This window comes from Palaemon carinicauda, chromosome 21 (genome assembly GCF_036898095.1).
Source record: "Palaemon carinicauda isolate YSFRI2023 chromosome 21, ASM3689809v2, whole genome shotgun sequence".
NCBI lineage: Eukaryota > Metazoa > Arthropoda > Malacostraca > Decapoda > Palaemonidae > Palaemon > Palaemon carinicauda.
Genome location: NC_090745.1, coordinates 85,873,485 through 85,894,634, shown reverse-complemented (window position 1 = coordinate 85,894,634; position 21,150 = coordinate 85,873,485). Strand labels below are relative to the sequence as shown.

At 45.5% G+C, this 21,150-nt stretch overlaps 2 protein-coding genes across 3 annotated transcripts in view; one reads left to right on the top strand and one right to left on the bottom strand.

Annotated features, from left to right (window-relative positions):
* Positions 1-21,150, bottom strand: part of LOC137615305 (tRNA:m(4)X modification enzyme TRM13 homolog) — a 203,422-nt gene that overhangs the window by 6,246 nt on the left and 176,026 nt on the right. The window contains exon 11 of one of the 2 annotated variants that reach the window (XR_011039216.1): positions 20,907-21,084. The exons of the other annotated variant lie outside the window; for it this stretch is intronic. The gene's annotated coding sequence lies outside the window, so the exon portion shown is untranslated. Of the gene's footprint in view, positions 1-20,906; positions 21,085-21,150 lie in introns of those variants that run through there. 2 annotated transcript variants of the gene reach the window in all.
* Syx18 (syntaxin 18) overlaps positions 1-21,150 on the top strand; it is a 104,340-nt gene that overhangs the window by 51,370 nt on the left and 31,820 nt on the right. The window lies entirely within an intron of this gene.

Below are 21,150 nucleotides of genomic sequence, written 5' to 3'. Positions count from 1 at the left end.
ATATGAATGGTAGACATCCTTTATGGGGTGATGTTCTGGCAAACACAAGGGGCAATGTTATCTCATCAATTGTGGAGAATGAGGATGTCAGACTCCCTAATACAGGAGAGCCCACGCACTTCCATGTTCAGACAGGTACCTTGTCATGCATTGCCCTTTCAATTGCAAGCTCTTAACTGCCTTCTTGATTTTGATTGGAGGACATTAGATGATTGGCATACTTGTGATCATGCACCAATCATTATAAACATCATCAAGGGTCCACCTTTACAAAGATCGCCACGATAGAATCTTGACAAGGCAGACTGGGTTAAATTTTGTGAGCTAAGTGAAATCGAGTGGAGTGCAGAACAGTTTGAAAGTATTGATGATGCCATAGACCTACTGAATGGAACTCTCCATACAGCAGGAATCAATTCGATTCCCAAAACCACAGGATTATTCAAACGACAACCTGTCTCGTGGTCGTCTTCAGAATTAACTGTTTTGCACAGAGCCACCAGCAAATCTCCGACTAGATTGCATAGACTCCAAACTGAGGAAAATTTGATAACTTACAAAAAGTGTAGAGCACAGTTCCGTCATGCCATGAAAGAAGCTAGACGTCAGTCTTGGGTGTCTTTTGTTTCCTCTATTAACAGTAGAACACCACCATCTTCTGTATGGAGGAAAATAAAAAAGATTGCTGGCAAATTTACCTCAAACCCACCACCAATGTTGAAGGTGAACGGGCAGTATGTTACTGAAGCAAATGATATTAGCAACGCCCTGACTGATCATTTTTCAAATGTATCATGCAAGTGTGAAGCACCTCCTGGTCACCAATATAGGAGCATTGAAGAAAAGAAAATTATAAATTTTGCAACAGGAAGGGAAGAGTTGTATAATTCTCCTTTTAATGAAAGATAATTTGATTCCGCGCTTGCTACTTGTAACGATACAGCCCCTGGACCCGATGGAATTCTATATGCAATGATTAAATATGTACATTTTGATACAAAGTTATTTATTTTAAGCATTATTAATAGAATATGGCATTATCATAGTTATCAAAGTGTTTGGGAATTAGCCATTATTTTAGCCTTTTTAAAACCCAGTAAGGACAGGTTTTTAGCAGCAAACTACTGACCTATAGCATTGACATCTTGTTTATGTAAAATCATGGAGAAGATGGTCAATGCAAGACTGATGTGGTACCTAGAAAAGAATGGTATTTTATCACCTATTCAGTGTGGATTAAAAAAAAATGCACTCAACGACTGATGTGTTGATACAACTTGAGTCCTCTATTTGTGAAGCCTTTGCTTCCAAACAGCACCGTGTGACAGTTTTTTTTTACCTTGAAAAGGCATATGTTACTACATGGAGATATGGTATACTTAAAACCATTCATGAATTGGGATTAAGAGAAGAGATACCACTATTTATTCTGTCATTTCTTTCACATAGAGCTTTTCAAGTGAGAGTGGGGAAACCCTATCAGAGAGTAAATGTCAGGAAGGAGTTCCTCAGGGTAGTGTGCTGAGTGTAACTCTGTTTGCACTAGCAATTAATGGGATATCCTCAGTCATTCCCCGGGATGTTCTCTCAACATTATTTGTGGATGATCTCTCCATGTCATTTGCTGGAGTTAGAATGGCAATGGTTGAGAGAAAATTACAACTTGCAATTGACAAAATTATTCAGTGGGCTGATATGAATGGGTTAAAGTTTTCAACAAGCAAAATTACTATTGTCCATTTCTGTCATATCTGGGGATTACATCCAGATCCAGATATATACATGAAAGGTCAACGGATCCCATGTGTAGGTGAAGCCAAATTTTTAGGATTAATTTTTTATTCTAGGCTTACATGGGTTCCTCACTTAAAGGCATTGAAAGCTAAATGTCTTGAGGCTCTGAATCTTTTAAAAGTATTGTCCCATACAGCAAGGGGGCAGACCGTAAAACTATTTTAAAATTATACAAGGCTTTAATATTTTCCAAAATTAGTTATGGGTGGGAAATTTACTCCTCAGCCACCCCAAGCCGATTAAAGATATTAGATTCAATACATCATGCTGGTATTAGATTGTCCACAGGAGCGTTTAGAACCTCATCTATCCCAAGTCACCTTGTTGATGCTGGAGAGTTATCTCTAGACCATTACCGAATGTCTTCCATTATTCAGTATTGGTTTAGGTTACAAAGACTCCCTAACTCTTTAGCCTTTCAGACTGCAAGCCTTGTAAGGCACTCAACATACTTTGAGTTGCACCCAAAATCTCCTCAACCTTATGGCTTTCGGGTAAAACAATTATTAAATAGTCTTGATTTAATTAGAGGTAAGATGCTTCCATTTAAGATATCATCAACCCCTCCGTGGAAATTACCAGAGATATCTTTTTATAAATATTTTATTGGTGTTAAAAAAAACATGACTGAATTAGAAGCTAGGTTTCTTTTTATGAAACATGTTGTAGAACATAGGGAATCAACTTTTATATATACCGATGGCTCCAAATCTGATGCTGACATTGGATTTGAAGTACAGTGGTACCTCTACATACGAATTTAATCCGTTCCACAACCGACTTGGGATGTAGAAAATGTTCGGATGTAGAAACGAATTTTCCTATAAGAATACATTGAAATAGGATTAATCCGTGGTTGAGCCCAAAAACCTATGATAACTCCTTAATAAATTACTACACATAATTACACATGACAATATGCACTCTAGATTAGATAATAGAAATGTAAAAAAGAATAATTATCAAGAAAAAAATAAATAAGAAACGGGTTTTTAGCGTCACTACCTTAGAAAGTCCAGCGCAGGTGTTGGTCTTGCTACGCAGAGAGGAGACGGACGGGCGGCGAGGAGGTAGAGAGGTTGACTACGATAAACGTACACTACCGTAACTTATTCTAACTTACACTAAGTGAACTTTAACCTAACTTAGCTTATTTATTTTTTTTATTTTTATATTTTATATTTTTTTTACATTTTCGTTTTTTCTTTTTGATGATTAATTTTAATCACTTTCACTCTAACTTAAAATTGATTGAATTTTTTTTGTCTTCAATCTTTGCCATTTTCTTTGTTTCACTTTCTTTCGCTTCACTCTCTGCTGTTTTCTTTGAGCCACTTCCTTCCTCTTCATCACGAGTTCACTTCGTAGTTTTTTTAAAGAACCTATCGATAGGAAGTTGCTTGGTACAGCTTTTCAGAATGTTTCGAAAATAAGTTAGGGAAACATCATCGAACTGCGCAACTACACGACAAACCTGCAATTTCTTTGGATGGTATTTGTTGATGAAGTCGACCACGTCTTGATATTTTCCTAACATCTCTTTTATTTGCGCCGAACCTAACACATGTTCTACCTCCTCGATCCCTTCCTTGTCATCACTCTTGTGCTCAGACATAGCATGGAGTTCCTTGAGCTCCTCTGTAGTAAGTTCGTCGTGATGTTCTTTTGCAAGTTCACTCACACTCATGCTTTTCAATAATTCCTTGCAATTGACAAAATTATTCAGTGGGCTGATATGAATGGGTTAAAGTTTTCAACAAGCAAAATTACTATTGTCCATTTCTGTCATATCTGGGGATTACATCCAGATCCAGATATATACATGAAAGGTCAACGGATCCCATGTGTAGGTGAAGCCAAATTTTTAGGATTAATTTTTTATTCTAGGCTTACATGGGTTCCTCACTTAAAGGCATTGAAAGCTAAATGTCTTGAGGCTCTGAATCTTTTAAAAGTATTGTCCCATACAGCAAGGGGGCAGACCGTAAAACTATTTTAAAATTATACAAGGCTTTAATATTTCCTTATTCCTTTTCTTACCACTACCACTTGCGAAACTAAGCCTTTTAGGACCCATGATTTACGTAAAATACCGTAAAAGGATGAACGTAAAAAATCACGATTAAAACACAGTTAATAGCAAAACGCACAGGGCACAACCACACGAAGCCGACGAGAACAGAGGAATGTCCCAAGCCACGCTAATTGAGGGTCCCTCCGAGGTAGAAATGCTGCCTTCTATCAGCGGAAATAAAAAATACATCCAGCGCTATGAGTACCATCTACGAGCACGGGTATTGTTTCCTTCGGGTGTCGAAAAAAAATTCGGGTGTAGAGTAGGAACGTGTTCGAATTGTACTTCTTGTGTCGAAAAAAAATTTGGGTGTAGAGTAGGAACGTGTTCGAATTGTACTTCTCGTGTCGAAAAATTTGGATACAACCAGTACGACGAAAATTGCTTACTTCGTGTGTCGAAATAAAATTCGGGTGTAGAGTCGAAAAATTGCTCGAATTTTACTTTGGATGTTGGAAAATTCGGATGTAGATACGTTCGTATGTAGAGGTTCCACTGTATATAGTAGTTCTTTTAACTGTAGAGGTGCACTTCCTCCATTATCTTCCATATTTACTGCTGAGTTATATAGCATACTAACCACTATTGAGAAAATAGCATTAAAGGAAAAGGGCAATTTTACCATTTATAGTGATTCATGAAGTGTCCTTCAAGCTTTAGAAGTTTTTAATTCTTGTAACCCCTTAATTTTAAAGATTTTAAGAGTGGCTTTTAATTATTGGCCTAAAAGGTATAACAGTTTGATTTTGCTGGGTTCCAGCACACGTAGTTGTGTCTGGAAATGAAGAGGCAGATTCACTGGCAAAGAGTGCTGCAGCCAAGTTGCTATCAACAGAAGGTCAGAATTTCGCCCAATAATGTGACTTATATGGTCCCTGTAATAACGCAAGAAATAGAAATGTACTCTCAAGCTACTGTACTATTATTGTATAAAAACCAGATTCATTGTTGAAATATCTACATACAGTAATATCAGCACTTTAACAACGGTCACTCATCCTTAAAGTTGACATCTTGCTTAACACGGAAGAAGTGGGACTACAGTAATTAATTTTTGTAGGAGGATGATGATGATGTGGTTTCTGGTTATGACATCTGTACAGTAGCTGCTATGTGAGATTTCTTTGCTGTAGAACTTGATGGAAATGACTGATATTTTGGTGTCAACATCGTTTTTATTTAATCAGTATTTTGTTGAATAGTGTCTCTCCTCTTATCATTGAAAATTGGCCTCTTTTACACCATTAGATACAGTACTTTTTCAAAATGCTTGGCCATAGGACCCTGGGACTCATAGATTAACAGATATGTATATACTGTATGCAAAAGGTTCTGGGTCACCAGAACCGATTTGTTAGGTATGACTTCTTTGGTAGGGTGAATTATTGACAGAAAGCCGTTTCCTCAGATTTAATATCACAAGGCCTCTTACTACAATCTTCCCAATAGCTTTACATCAACATTGATACTGCAAAAAAAAAAAAAAACATCTATAAGTGAGTTATTCTAAAAAAATGACTATTATGTAACAGTGCTGTACATGATAAGGACCCTTGATATGTGGTAGCCTTTACGAGGGCAAGATGTGCATAGAATATAGACAGAAGTTTTATGTAAAAATGGTACCAAATTTGCATTAAGGTACCATACATGATAAATGCATTTCAATTACGGGCCTACTATGGACATAATAAGATTTCTTTAATATTCTTCAGTAATAATATTGAAGAGAATTATGCTTTGAAATGGCCTCAAAAGAACAGCAGACAAAATTCACTGATGGATGATGCAATCTTTGCAATAAACAAAACTTAACCTATTCATCACAAAAAGGCTTAAGTCTTAAATATAAGTACTTCAGTCTTTGCAAATTGTAACTATGAAACATATTTAAACCTAATATATCTTTCCTTAAAAAGTATATCTAAATCAAACTTTTCACAAAATAAAGATACAAATTGTTATTCACACTGCATCCTAAGGTAGGCTGACAAGTATAACAGACATAAATTATAGCATGATACAATCCTGCTGGTCTTGAAAATAAAATAAAGTTTGTTCCAACACAGAGACTTACCTCGAACTACTTTCTTAGGAGGTACCTGGAATCTCCTCTCAACCGACCAGAGTTTTGTGTAGTCTACCCTACTTCCGTTTTCTATGGGGACTAACCCAGTCGTAAGGAGAACGTGCCCTGAGGCTAGTCCCGAGCCAGGTCGGTGTTAGCTTGGGTCTCGCTCCTCAGTAAGTTCTCTGGTCGCGTCGTGATACCATCCCGTCGCTCTCCATTCTCTGTGCGACCCTTTGTGTCCCCAACTCGTGTGTTCCACGTGGTTCCCGCATGGTATCTCTGTGCTTTCCCTTGTGTTCGCGTGATTCCCTTGTGCTTTCCCAAGCGTATTCCTTATCCTTTCCCTGCGTTCCTGTGTCTTGCGGTATTGTGTTGTGATGGAGCAGACCCGCCGTTGTCCTGGGCCTAGAGCCGGGAAGTCGTGTGCAGCGTTCATATCCAAGCCGGAGATTGACCCGCATTCCCTTTGCTCTTCCTGTAGGGGTAAAGTGTGCTCGCCGGCGGATACGTGCCCGGAGTGTGTGTCTTGGAGTGAGATCCAGTGGGTTCGTTTTAGTACGAAGAAGAAGAAGTCCACTAAACGATCCCCCAGGAAGGCGAGCATCTCTTCGCCCTTGACGTCGCCCGGTGGGAGGTCTGACGATGTTTCTGTTCCTTCTTCCCCTACCCAGAGTAGGGGACGAGGTAAGTCCGTTGCGGGGAAGCTGCCGATTGCTCTTCCCCAAGAGTCTAATCTTCGTGATGTGGGGGTTGCTGAATCTTCGCAGGCAAGTGGGGGCCTGAAAGTGCTTTTACTGGGGGTCTTGGAGACTCTGCCCTTGTGCTTGGGGGCCACGTCTCCTCCGATGACTACATGTGGAGTAATAATGTCCCTGTCTCTTCGCCCGCTTCTTGGGCCTGCGTTTCAGGTACCTCGGCAGCTGATGGCACCCAAGATAAGTTAGACTCGACGGTAGCGGAGCCCTTCGGATGGAAGCTCCCGAAAACTCCAGGTAGGTCCCCGTTGAGGATGGAAGATGGCCTGGATTCCTGGTTCCCCAGCGTGGTGCGGCCGACCTCCCTACCAGCCCCTCTGTCGGCGGTTCCTGACATGTTTTTGCAACCTTCGATCTCCGGGACTCAACAGTTCACGAAGGCCTCCGTTACCCATGCGCCTGCACGTTGGTCGGGTTATGCAGAATCGTCGGAGTCTTCAGCGGCCGGCTCATCGTTCTCTTCGGAGGGAGAAGCGAGGAGGAGGCACCGTCGGAGGAGGGAGAGATCCAGGAGCAGGCGCTCCCGTTCGAGGTCACGTTCGAGGTCGAGGTTTAGTAGAAGACGTTCCAGGTCCCCGAGGATGAAGTACAGGAGGAGTAGGGCCCCCAAAGGAGAATGGGTCTTCGTCCCCCGCAGGAGGGTCGAGGACTTCGCCGCTTTCCCTCGTTCTCCGAGTCGGCGGCCCAGAGACGGTTTTCCACGGAGGCCCTCTGCCAGCCATAAGTTTGACCCTCGTAAGGACCAGAGCGAGAAGACCTCTTCAGATAGGCGTAAGACCGCGAAACTTCCGACTCAACCCGCACAGCAGAGGGAGTCGCATTTACGGACGGGCATCCTCGTCAGGTCAGCACAATTGACTCGACCAATGGACTCGCAGGGACGGCTTCCTCTGTCGGGCAAGCCCACGGAAGTCTCACCCTCTTTGTCCAAAGACATATTACGGATGGAAGTCCTCGCCGACACGGCGGTACCCGTCCCAGGACCCAGGTCTAGTGCGGAGGTGCCCGTCGGCACAGACCATTACCACCACAGGGAGGTGCTCGTCGAGTCAGAACCCCAGCGACAGACGGGGGTGCCCGTCAGACCATCGCCTCAGCTTCAGACGGAGGGAGTTGTTGGCGACGGTGAAGGTTCCCCAACCGAGTCCTCGGCATATCGGAAGGTGATAGGCCTCATATGGAGGCATCACAGGATCGAGGAGCCTGTTCCCTCCGACGAAGATGCCTGGCGTTCCGGCCTCAATCTTCTTATGGAGGCCCCCGTGCATCAGAAACCCTCCTTAGCGCTGCCTGTGGCCAGGGACTTGGTCCTGGGGCGCACGCACGTGGACAAGGTTGTGGCGGGCAATGCCGAAGACCCCAAATCCCAGAGTTCCTCAAAATTACTCCAAGGACTAAGGTCCCAGAGCAGGTTTTATATGCCGGAGGGGCAGCGACCGGGAGCCTGCAAAATGGAGACCTTCCTTGAAGTGTTGGGTCAAGGTGCCCCGGAGGACAGAGCCGCGTCAGCCCCAATTTGTTTCTCACAGTCGGAGGCTACGATGATGGAGATGTCCAAGGACTTCCACGTCGCCTCCTGGTTGGACTGGTGGGCGTCTACTCTGGTAGGTGTCCAGGCCACCTACGACTTGACAGACCCTACGAATCAGGCCCTCCTGAAGGAACTCATAATCTCTGGAGGAAAGACTTTGAAATTCCTGACATTCCAGTCTCTTACCCTGTCAGCCAACTGGGTTCTTAGGAGAAGGGATACGGTCCTAGCCAAGCTGTCCCGGAAAATCCCTGACAGGGAAGCAAGGGCTTTGAGGAGCCTGCCTGTGTGGGGTGACTCTCTGTTTCCTTTGAAACAAATGGAGGAGATAATGGAGAAGGTCATGAAGAGGAAGGAAGTGAGTGGACCCAGACCTCACTCCGTGAGGAGACCCACTTACAGGAGGACAACGTCGGATGGACCCTCTACTTCTCGAGCCTCTCCTAGCCAGACGAGGAGAGACGCTCCATCTACCTCTTGGGCTCAACCACCGCAGCACCCCCGTAGAGGAGCTCCAGCGGCGTCTGCCTCTTTTAGGACGGCCTACTCAGCGTCCAGGAGAGGGCGTTCAGGCCGTTCCTCCAGAAGGAGATAGAGTGGGAGGCCCCCTACTTCTGACCAAGCCTCAGGTTGGGGGATGCCTCAGACATTTTTGGCAAGCATGGAAGGCCCACGGTGCGGAACCCTGGACAGTATCCGTACTGAAGGAAGGGTACAGACTACCATTCCTAACAGAACCTCCGCCTCTGATTCCAGCCAGCCTGGCGGAGTGGCTAGCACCCAAGGACCCCTTAAAGAGGGTGACCCTTCAGGAGGAAGTATCCGCGATGTTGGAAAAAGGTGCGGTGGAAGTGGTCCTACATCCGGGCCCAGGCTTCTACAGTCGTCTCTTTCTGGTGGAGAAAGCGACGGGGGGTTGGAGACCGGTCATAGACCTGTCAGCCCTCAAGTTTGTGTGCAAGACCGACTTCAAAATGGACACCCCGAAGTCGGTCCTGCAGTCCTTGAGGGAAGGGGACTTCATGATGTCCATAGACCTCAAGGACTCGTATTTTCAAATCCCGATCCACCCCTCAAGCAGGAAGTTTCTCCGGGTGAAGTGGGGTTCCCAGATCCTGCAGTTCAAAACCCTCTGCTTCGGATTGTCAACAGCTCCCCAGGTATTCACGAGAGTCTTCACGACAGTCTCTGTGTGGGCTCACGAGCGGGGTATTCGCCTCATTCGATACCTGGACGACTGGTTTCTCCTTTCCTCCTCAGAGGAAGTTTTGAAGGAGCAGGGTGTAAAACTAATACAATTCTGCAAAGTTCTGGGTATCACGATCAACCTGGAGAAATCAAATCTATCTCCCTCCACCAGGATGACTTACTTGGGGATGGTGCTGGACTCCCACCTAGTGAGAGCCTTTCCGTCGGAAGAACGGTTGAACAACCTAGAACAGATCCTCCAGCCTTTCCTTTCGGGACAGCCCAGGAGAGCCAAGGACTGGCAGAGGTTAATAGGTCACCTAGTGTCATTGGAGAAACTGGTTCCCCAAGGGAGGATCCGACTCAGGAGCGTCCAATGGAACCTGAAGGGGCTCTGGAGCCAAGTGGACTCGCCTACAAGTTAATTCCCGTCCTTCCGGAGGCAAAACACTCCCTGGAGTGGTGGCTATGTCGGCCGAATACCCTCAAGAGGATGCCCTTCGCAACCGAGCCCCCCGAGATGCTTCTCTTCACAGACGCCTCCAAAGAGGGCTGGGGAGCACATCTCCTCAACGAGTCAGCGAGAGGATCTTGGACGGACGAAGAGAAAGATCAACACATCAACGTCCTAGAGATGAAGGCAGTCCGATAAGCGTGCCTACAGTTCGTAGATCTTCTGAGGGGAAACACAGTGGTGTTGATGTGCGACAACGCCACTGTAGTAGCGTACATAAAGAAACACGGAGGTCTAAAATCAAAGGAGTTGTGCGATCTCGCGTTGGAGATCTTGGATTGGGCCGAGTCAAAACAGATCGTGATTTCAGCAAGGTTCATTCCAGGCAAAAGGAATGTCCTAGCCGACGGGCTCAGCAGGATGGGCCAAGTAGTGGGTACCGAGTAGTCTCTTCTCCCAGGAGTGGCCAGGCTCATCATTCAAAAATGGGGCTCGCCGGTGATGGATCTCTTTGCAACCAGACTGAACGCACAGCTCCCCGTATTTTGTTCTCCTGTCCCAGACCCAAAAGCGGCGTTGGAGGACGCTTTTCAACACAAATGGGACAACCTCGACGTGTACGCTTTTCCCCCCTTCACATTGATCAGGCAAGTGCTCAACAGAGTACGGGCAGCTCGAAACTTAAGGATGACTTTGGTAGCGCCCTGGTGGCCGGAGAGAGAGTGGTTCGCGGATCTAAGAGATCTGGTATGTCTTCCCCCGTGGCCTCTGCCCGACAGACCGGACCTACTACGGCAACCACACTTCCAAAGGTTCCATGACAATCCTCGGTCTCTTCGCCTTCACGCTTGGAGACTATCGAGCGACTCCTGAGGAAGGAAGGATATTCGGCAGGAACAGCGGAAAAGATGTCGCGTTATCTGAGACGGTCTTCAGCAGCGGTCTACCAGGCAAAATGGGCTACTTTTACGAAATGGTGTGCCTCAAAGAACATCAAGCCTCTAAAAGCCTCGGTTCCGGATATTGCGGATTTCCTCGTGCATCTCAGAGACGGGGTGGGCATGTCAATACCGGCCATCAAAGGAGTCCGTGCAGCCTTGGGCCAAGTTTTCCTTCTGAAGGGCATTGATCTGGGCTCCTCTAGGCACATCTCTATGCTCATCAGGAGCTTCGAACAAGCATGCCCTCCGCAAGCCTCCAGGGTACCGCAGTGGGACGTGGCAAGAGTATTGAAAATGCTAAGTGAACCACCGTTCGAACCCCTGAAGGACATAGTGGACAGGGATCTCACTCTCAAGACGGTCTTCTTGTTGGCCTTGGCCTCAGCTAAGAGAGTAGGAGAAATCCATGGGTTGTCCTACGAAATCTCTCATTCGAAAGGGTGGCGGGAGCTCTCCTTCAAGTTCGTCCCTTCTTTTGTAGCGAAAACACAGAATCCAGCAGTCTGGGACCCTAAGTTTGAGGGCTTCTCAATGCCAGCTATTCCTCGGACAGGGAATCCAGAAGATTTGAAGCTGTGCCCCGTCCGAGCCGTGAGGAAATACCTTGAGAAGACGGCTCACCTCCGCCCTGGTATCAAAAATCTTTTTGTCTCTACGGGTGCAACGAAAAAGCAGGTATCTAGGAATACCATCCCCTTTTGGCTGAGACAGGTGATTGTCAGGGCCTATAGCAATGCAGGTCTTCCCCTGACAAGTAATCCCAGGCCCCATGACCTTAGGGGTCTAAGTACAGCTCTGGCTTTTGAGAAGAACATGGCGGTGGCCCAGATCCTTAGAGCAGGCACCTGGTCGAACCAGTCGACCTTCACAGCGCATTACCTCAAGGATTGCTCGAGGAAATCTTTAGACGGTTTCTCTATTGGGACAGTCATCTCCGCGCTCCAAGCAATTTAACGGTGAAGCCCCAGGTACAATCGTGGATAGCAAGACCAAGATACAGGTTCGTTCCCTTTCACCCTTGTCCCTTTTCCTTTCCCTACTCGGAGATAGCCCCAGATACAACCCGCAAAAGACACGTCTTCACAACTTCGCCACAGGACTCAGCATCATGGAATTTTTTAAAGGGTAAGTACTTAGACACTAACATGAGCTCTTTGTGTAGTTTTCCCTATGTTTCGTTTTCCGGATATCTTGGATCCTAGTTCCCACCTAGGTTCCTGGATACCCGATTAGCTTGGTCTAGAGTTCAGGAAGACACTCCCACCTCCTAAAATGTAAGTCTCCTAAGAAAGTAGTTCGAGGTAAGTCTCTGTGTTGGAACAAATCACAAATTTTAAGTAATTTGTATTTTTCCTAACATACTTACCGAGAACTACTTTCGGGTAATGACCCTCCCTTCCTTCCCCGAGTGCCTTACTGACCCTTAAGACATTTTGTACCATCCAGGAACTTACTAAGGAGCGAGACCCAAGCTAACACCGACCTGGCTCGGGACTAGCCTCAGGGCACGTTCTCCTTACGACTGGGATAGTCCCCATAGAAAACGGAAGTAGGGTAGACTACACAAAACTCTGGTCGGTTGAGAGGAGATTCCAGGTACCTCCTGAGAAAGTAGTTCTTGGTAAGTATGTTAGGAAAAATACAAATTACATAAAATTTGTGATTTTACAATGATATGATCGGTCTAGGACTTTCTGGCGCTGGAATTTTTGGCTCAGACTTTTTGGCACTGCTATTTTTACATCAAAGAAATTATTTAAGCTTATATACAGTAAATAAATAACACGATGATAGTAACGAGAAAATAGAAAAAAAATTATTTTATTCATAAAACTTTACACATAATACCTTTTTCTTCGAAATACATAAAAAAAAAAAAAACCTGAAATTTAGCAATTCAATTTAATTTAATTCAAAGTTATGTGTTAAACCTCGGAGGTATTCTAAAGGTTGCCTTGTACCGTAATCAGACACTATTCTCCTTATTCTCTCCTCAGCAAGTAAATATTTCTTCAGTTTGTGCTGCCGGGAGTGCCCAGCCAGTAATTGCTCGTAAGCCGCATCTCTTATTTTTAGCACACGGATCCCTTCAATGAATCGCCAGATTGTTGGATGATGCATGGATAACTTGGAATAAATCCGCCTGTGGGCTGCCTCTGCATGATTGTTAGTTTTATCTTCTTGATTTAACGTCCTGTTATAAAGACTCCACATTTCCATTTTGAAGAGAGCTGGTCATCTGCTTTGTCTATTTCTGTTCGGTCTGCCTATGTAATTATCCTCAAACCAGTTTAATAAATTCTGTAGTTAATTTGGCAACAAATTTGAAAGTGCATCGATGTGAGCCTCCATGTCATTCACAGGCACAAAACAGTGCTAGAATCATTTTCGTTTTCAGTGCAAACCCTGCATCATTATTGTATGCATGACTCATTCCCTTGCTCTTAAGAGTCTTATGGAGGTTATGACTGAGATGATAAAAGCAACATTTTGTTTCCACATTTTGGAAAGATTCTTTCATTGCTGAGATTGCACCTTGTTCAAAATCACAGAGAATGCTTAAAACTTCCAGAAAAGCTTCTTTGATGAGGTCAAAAAGTTTAATATAGGTTACCCTTTGCTTGTTTGGGAGCAGTGCATAAATAATAGGATGAACTCCAAGTGTTTTGGCCAATATCACATAAACTTGCGCAAAATAAAGGCGGTGCAAGATTAAATGTTACACCCGTGTACCAGATGTCAGAACCACATAAAATTTCTCTAACCCAAGATTTTCTTCCAAGTACCAAAATTCTGTTGGCAGATGGGCCGCTGTCGGCAATTAAAAATTCTTCCTTTCTTCCATCAGAGCCTGTGTAAATTTTATAACGATCTGGAATTTCTAGATCAAATAAATTAACAGGATTACAAGGAGTTTGTTGCGCTTCATTACGAGTTCTTCTAACTGTTTTCTTTAGAGGATGCATGTGCGGTAAAACTCCATGTGCGGTAAAACTCCATGAGCTGCTTGCGATACTTCTGTTAAGCATTGGTTGATGTATTTTCTAAAGTTTCCGTGGCTCGGTGTTTTATTGCACATTTAACGTAAGCAGCTTCAATTGTTGCAGCTGATGATCCGTGGCCATACTGGTTTATTTTGTTTATCACTTCACCATCTTTAGTGAAGATTCTTCCTTTACATGAATTTTTACCTTCACATCGCTAAAATTTGATTGAAAGATCTCGTGAACTACATTTGTCAAATACGTAAATATAGCCATTAGGTACAAATTTTTCTCTTCCATTTTTATTTAAAATTTGTTGAGCCATAATGCACTATATACAGATATTTCTAAAAACTTAATTTTATGAATAGAACTTACCTGGCAGTTATATATATATAGCTGAGTCTCCGACTGCGGCAGAATTTAATCGAAAATCGCGGCAACCGCCTTGTGGTGGTTGTGTGGTTAGATGGATAACAACCCTTACAGGGTCGTACTTGGAATCATTCCTGTTTTCTGTTCCTCAGATTATCTCTGCCAGCCGGATCGACAACATCGTTGGTCCGTCTTTCAGAGTTTTTTCGGATCGCTTTCCCTTCATCGCCTTTTTGGACTTCGTTTTTGGTGAAGTACACTGTGTTGGGATTTGGCAATCGTGTTGTTTTTTGTTTTTTTGTCTTTTTTCCTTTATTATCATGAGTGAGAAAATTCATTATCGTATTTGTGCGAATGATATTTGCAAGGTGAGGTTGCCGAAAGTTTCGGTTGACCCTCACACTATCTGTAGGGGTTGCAGGGGGTTTGAATGTGCTTTAGATAATAAGTGCAAGGAATGCGAGGTTTTAAGTGATGATAATTGGTTAGGTATGAAGCGCTATGTGCGCAAACTTGAGATTGATAGAGTTAGAAGAGCTAAATCAAAGTCAAAGTCTGCTAGCGAGCCTAGCTTAGATTTATCTATTGACCCTTTGCTTATTGTAACCCCTTTGGAAGTTATTCCTTCCCCAAATGTAGTGACTCCTGCCCCTTATACAGGATCTGTGCCTACGGATGACCCTGGGTATGCTAAATTAGCTGCTGAATTGGAGGCCATTAAAGCACAGTTGGAGGCCTTTAAAGGTAAGGGTGTAGGTGAAATTAGTGCTTGTGACAGTGCAGTGGAGGTGGCGACTGATCGAATCTGTCATACCCCTAGGTCTAGACCTCTACCAAGCTCCCAGGACCAAGGGAGAAGGTACGTCGAAAGCCGAAAGGGGGTGAGAGGTGCTTATCCTCGGTCAGTCGTCGCCTCAGACAGTCCTGTTGCGATCTCCCAGGCTGCTCTTGATCGCCGTAGGAAAGGCGTGTCGGATACGTTTGTGTCTTCGCCTGATCGTTCTCCCAGACGTAATTGGCGTTACGAATCAAGACCAATGAAGAGAGGGTGGAACCGGGACGTGCAGTCTCGCTCTCCCTCTCCCGGTTCGAGTAGCCGAGATCCTGATCCTTCGGAAGACGATTTCGATGTTGTTCCTGTTAAAAGGGCGAAACAGAGTCCTTACCCCAGTTAATCCTGCTAGACTCCCTACTTCTTCTGCCAGCGCTCCCAGTCAAGCCGTACGACAACTGCCGTCTTCGGCACCGCGAGAGCCAGCGGAGGTTGCTAAAGCTTTCATGGTTGTTATGCAGGAACAACTTTCATCGTTAGTTGAAGCTTTCAGCCACCCTTCTCAGTCCGTCAGACGTAAGGACGTCTCTTTGCCTGTTAAGAGATCTTCTTTTAAGAGAGATTTTAGTACTGTATCTCTCCCAAGAAACCTCTGCGCACTTCGTCGGCCGTACGACAACGCACACCCTCTTCATCGGCACGCTGCCAGGAATTTCCTTCCCCCCTCTCCCGGCGCCAGGACGATACTGCCTCTCGTTCTCGGCGATTACGTTTCTCTTTCGAAACGCCAGGACGTTACTGCCTCGTTTCTTAGGAAACAGGATGAATGCAGTCTGCATTTTCAAGGCGAAGGCAGCCTGCTTCTTCAGGACGCTTCCGTTTCTCGTCATCGTGACGATACTGCTTCTCGTCATCGTGACGATACCGCTTCTCGCCGACTGGATGTTAGCGGCGCTCGGCGCCAGGATTTAAACAGCTCTCGCTGCCAGACTGCTGGCAGCCCAACTCTTCGGGATGTTATCCTTGAGGAGGACCTCGAAGATATTTTGGAAGAGGAAGAAAAACCTGCCAACTCTTCTAGTGATTACAAGGTTCTTTCTCGCTCTCTTTTGGAACTTTATGGGGAGGAATTTCAACCTTCGGCCCCTCGTTCTCCTCAGTCTCAATTTACCAGGAAGAAAGCTACTAAGTCTTCGGCCTTCATCAAAATGAAACTTTCAATTTCGGCCAGGAAAGCTCTCGCTAAAGTGGATGATTGGATGAAGGAACGGAGACAAGCTGTCAAGACCACCTTTTCTTTTCCACCGTCTCGGCTCGCTTCCAAGGCCGGTATGTGGTATGAGACAGGGGAACCTTTGGGGTTAGGAGTGCCTGCCTCCTCCCAAGGTGACTTCTCGGCTCTTATGGACTCGGCAAGAAGGCATGCTTTAAACTCTGCCAAGGTGATGTGGTCCATGTCGGAGCTTGATCACCTCGTCAAGGGAATTTTCAGGGTTTTCGAGGTTTTCAGCTTCCTGGACTGGTCTCCCGGGACTCTGGCCAGGAAGTCTGAACTCCTGGAGGACACGAAGGACCTGACGAGTATCATGTCCTGCATGGACAAAGCTCTAAGGGATAGAGCTAATGAATTGGCTTCCCTTTTCTCAGCAGGGGTCTTTAAGAAGAGGGCCCTTTTGTGCTGCTTCACCTCTAGATCTGTGACTGTTGCCCAGAAGTCGGAACTACTTTACGCCCCTTTTTCACGTCATCTTTTTCCTGAAGCTCTGGTCAGAGATATCTCCCTTTCTCTGGCTCAGAAGGCTACTCAGGACCTTTTGTCTCGGTCGGCTAGAAAGACCTTACCTGTTGCTCCTGCTCCTCTGAAGAAGGAGGAGAAGAAGTTTCAACAGCCCTTTCGGGGTAGGATCTCCTCAAGAGCGGATTTTAGGGGGAGAAGACAAGAGTCAGGGCCAAGGACCAGCAGGGGTGCGTTTAGGCCCCGGTCCAAAAAATGAGATGGAAGTCCTCCAGACACCAGTAGGGACAAGACTGTCTCGTTTTTGGCAGTCTTGGAAAAGGAGAGGGGCGGACACCTGGTCCCTCTCAGTCGTCAAGGAAAGTTACAAGATCCCCTTTTTAAAGAAACCACCTCTCTCAGACTCTCCCCTAGCCTTAGTGGCTCAGTACACCGACGCGGGGAAACGAGAGGCTCTTCTGGAGCTAGTCGACCAGATGTTGGTCAAGGGAGCAATAGAGCCGGTTCAAGACCTCGCCTCCCCAGGCTTTTACAATCGCCTGTTTCTGGTTCCCAAGAACTCGGGTGGATGGAGACCAGTCCTAGATGTCAGCTCTCTGAACGCCTTCGTGGAGAAAACAAAGTTCTCCATGGAGACGACTCAGTCAGTGCTGGCTGCAGTTCGTCCAGGAGACTGGATGGTTTCTCTCGACCTGCAGGACGCTTATTTTCACGTCCCCATTCATCCGTCTTTGAGGAGATATCTGAGGTTTGTGTTCCAGGGCTAATGGCGAATGTGGCAGGCTGGTTACACCAGGAGGGGATAAGGGTCTCCTTCTATCTAGACGACTGGCTGATCCGGTCACAGTCGAAAGAGAAATGTCTGGAGGACCTAATGAAGACTTATACGATGACTCCGGACCTGGGACTCATCGTCAACTGGGGGAAGTCTCAGACCGAGCCGAATCAGACTATTCTCTATTTGGGGATAGTTCTGAATTCAGTTCTTTTTCAGGCTTCTCCCTCCCAGGAGAGGCAGACCAGGTGCCTGGACAAAGTCAAAGACTTTTTAAGGAAGCAGGAATGCTCAGCGAAGGAGTGGATGAGTCTGCTGGGAACTATATCCTCCCTGGAGCAGTTTGTCCCTTTGGGGAGACTGCACCTAAGGCCTCTGCAACACTTCCTCGCAAAGGTTTGGAACAGAAAGATCCAGGAGGACACTTTTTCTTTTCCCATTCCGACAGAGATCAAGGATCTTTTAATGTGGTGGCTGGACCCAGCTCTGTTGGGAAAAGGGATCTCCTTGTTCAAGAAGAACCCCGACCTAGTGTTATTCTCAGACGCGTCCGAGTCAGGCTGGGGAGCAACACTAGGGAACAAAGAGGTCTCTGGTATTTGGGAAGGGAGTCAGATCAGTTGGCATATCAACAGGAAGGAATTGATGGCCATTTTGTTAGGGCTCAAGGCCTTCAAAACCTCGGTGTCAGGAAAGACTTTGGAGATCAATTCCGACAACACCACAGCTCTCGCGTACATAAGGAAGCAAGGGGGAACTCACTCCCTCTCTCTGTTCTCAACTGCGAGAGAGCTTCTCCTTTGGGCGAACGAGAACGAGACCCAGCTGTTGACAAGGTTTGTTCAAGGGCAGAGAAACATCAGGGCAGACATGCTCAGCAGGAGGGGACAAGTCCTTCCCACAGAGTGGACTCTCAACCCGCATGTCTGTCGGAGCCTCTGGAAGTTGTGGGGCAGACCTGTAATAGACCTTTTCGCCTCCGGTCTAAACAAGAGGATCCCCAACTACTGCTCCCTAGTCCCGGACGAGGAAGCTGTTGCAGTGGACGCCTTCTTTATGGATTGGACGGGGCTGGACATGTATGCCTTTCCCCCGTTCAAGATCATCAATCTGGTTGTCAGGAAATTTGCTCTCCTCGATTCGGGACGAATGATCCTAGTGGCTCCATTCTGGCCTGCGAGGGAATGGTTCACCGAAGTGGTAGGGTTGCTGATGGACTTTCCAAGAAGACTCCCGGCAAGTCCAGATCTTCTCAGACAACCCCACTTCGAGAGATTTCACCAAAACCCCCTCGCTCTCAATCTTACTGCCTTCAGACTGTCGAACAGCTCGTTAGATCTCGAGGCTTTTCGGCACAAGCGGCAAAAGCTATTGCCAGGGCAAGGAGGATCTCTTCACAAAGAATCTACCAGTCAAAGTGGGAGACCTTTAGAGCTTGGTGCAGGAGGCGCAAGGTTTCCTCGTCCTCTACCTCTCTAAACCAGATTACAGACTTTCTTTTGTACCTCAGGCAGGATGCCAAGCTGGCTGTGTCTACCATTAAAGGATACAGGAGCATGCTCTCAACCATCTTTAGGCATAGAGGCTTAGAGTTATCTCAGAATAAGGACTTGCAGGACCTCATTAGGTCTTTTGAGACAACGAAGCAGGTGCACTTAAGACCCCCTTCTTGGAACCTGGATGTGGTGCTTAAGTTTTTGTGCTCCAGGAAGTTTGAGCCTATCTTGCAAGCTTCTCTGCGAGATGTGACTAAGAAAACCCTCTTCCTTTTGTCTCTAGCGACTGCCAGGAGGATCAGCGAGATCCAGGCAATTGAGAAGCGTGTAGGCTTCACCCTAAATGGAGTGGTTTGTGCCTTGAGGTTCGACTTTCTCGCCAAGAATGAGAACCCTTCGAAACCCTGGCCCAGGACTTTTGAAGTCCCTAACCTCACGAATCTAGTGGGTCAGGAACAGGAAAGCCTCCTCTGCCCCGGTTAGGGGTCTCAAGGCTTATTTGGCCCACACTAAGAGCGTGAGGGGTGCTTCCAACTCCTTATGGTGTTCGGTGAAGGATCCTCAAAAACCCCTGTCAAAGAACGCTTTGTCCTTTTTCCTGAGGGAAACTATTAGGGAAGCCCACCTCTTTTGTGAGGAAGAAAACTTCGCCCTGTTAAAAGTACGGGCTCACGAAGTAAGGGCCATTGCTGCTTCGCTGGCATACCGGAAAAATATGTCAGTTAGGCAGATCATGGACGCAATGTTCTGGAGGAGCAACTCTGTCTTCGCTTCTCATTACCTCAGAGAGGTAAGAGTGAACTATGACAAGTGTTATACCTTGGGCCCATACGTAGCTGCGGCTTCTGTATTAGGCAAAGGAGTTACTACCCCCACTCAACCTTAGTTTATGTACTTGTATATGGGTTTGTGTTTTTTATGGTTGTCTGAGGTCCTCGTCTTGTGGTACGGTTCCCTCAGTCCAGATAGATAGTTTATATCTATTTCTGCAAGGTTAGGTGGTTAGCTTTAGTAAGGTTGCAGGTTTTTATTATATGGGAAGGTAGTTTCTGAAGTCTAGTCAAGTTGTTGGTCCTACCCCTTTGACAGACTCGATTGAGTTGTTTGCAGCGTAGCAGGTCTACTCCTGGCTGAACACTCCTAAGGGAAAGCGACTCTAGAGGCAGTTACCTTTGAAGTCAGCTACCTTAGCAGGTAAGGAATCAAGGTGTTTGTTCTCCTACAACTCTTTTGTTGTTTCCCCAACTATGTTTTTCTGTCTGTTTCCCTCCTCCAAATGTGTGAATCAGCTATATATATATATAACTGCCAGGTAAGTTCTATTCATAAAAATGGAGTTTTTATGATAAAACAAAGTTTTATGAATACTTACCTGGCAGTTATATATATATTTTAAAGCCCACCCACCTCTTCTCAGGAGACAGGTCGGGCAAAGATAATCTGAGGAACAGAAAACGGGAATGATTCCAAGTACCACCCTGTAAGGGTTGTTAACCATCTAACCACACAACCACCACAAGGCGGTTGCCGCGATTTTCGATTAAATTCTGCCGCAGTCGGAGACTCAGCTATATATATATAACTGCCAGGTAAGTATTCATAAAACTTTGTTTTATCATAAAAACTCCATATCAACACCAGTCACTACGAAAGATGGATAAATTCTGAATTTGTAACCGAGACAAACTCAGAGAACGAACTAGAAAAAAATGTTGGTGAAGTAGTTTGAAGTTTGTGTTTTAATTTCAGTGAGTGGTACTTCACTCTAATAGCTACTTTATCTTTTAAATTAGCCAAACAATCTAAAACCGTTTAAAAAGAAACAGATAATTTTTTATTTGTGACCGAGACAAAAGAGAAACAGATATAGAAAATGTTTTGGAGCATCACCTGCGCCAAAAATTCCGGCGCCAGAAATCAACGCGCCAAAAAGTCCTGCGCAAGAATGTCTGCGCCAAAAAGTCTCATTCCGTGATATGGTACGTCCCAAACTTAATCAGACTATGTTCAATTGATAATTTATACACTGGGACACGTCCATTCATGGAGGTTTTACATCATCTAGTCTGGGTAGAAACCGATCAGCATATCAACAATTCTCAATCTGCTGCTTTCGAGACTTGTTTATCTTCAGAAAACCTATAAACAATGACACATCACACTTTTCACATCTTTAATAACTAAATTAAATCAATTTTTACAACT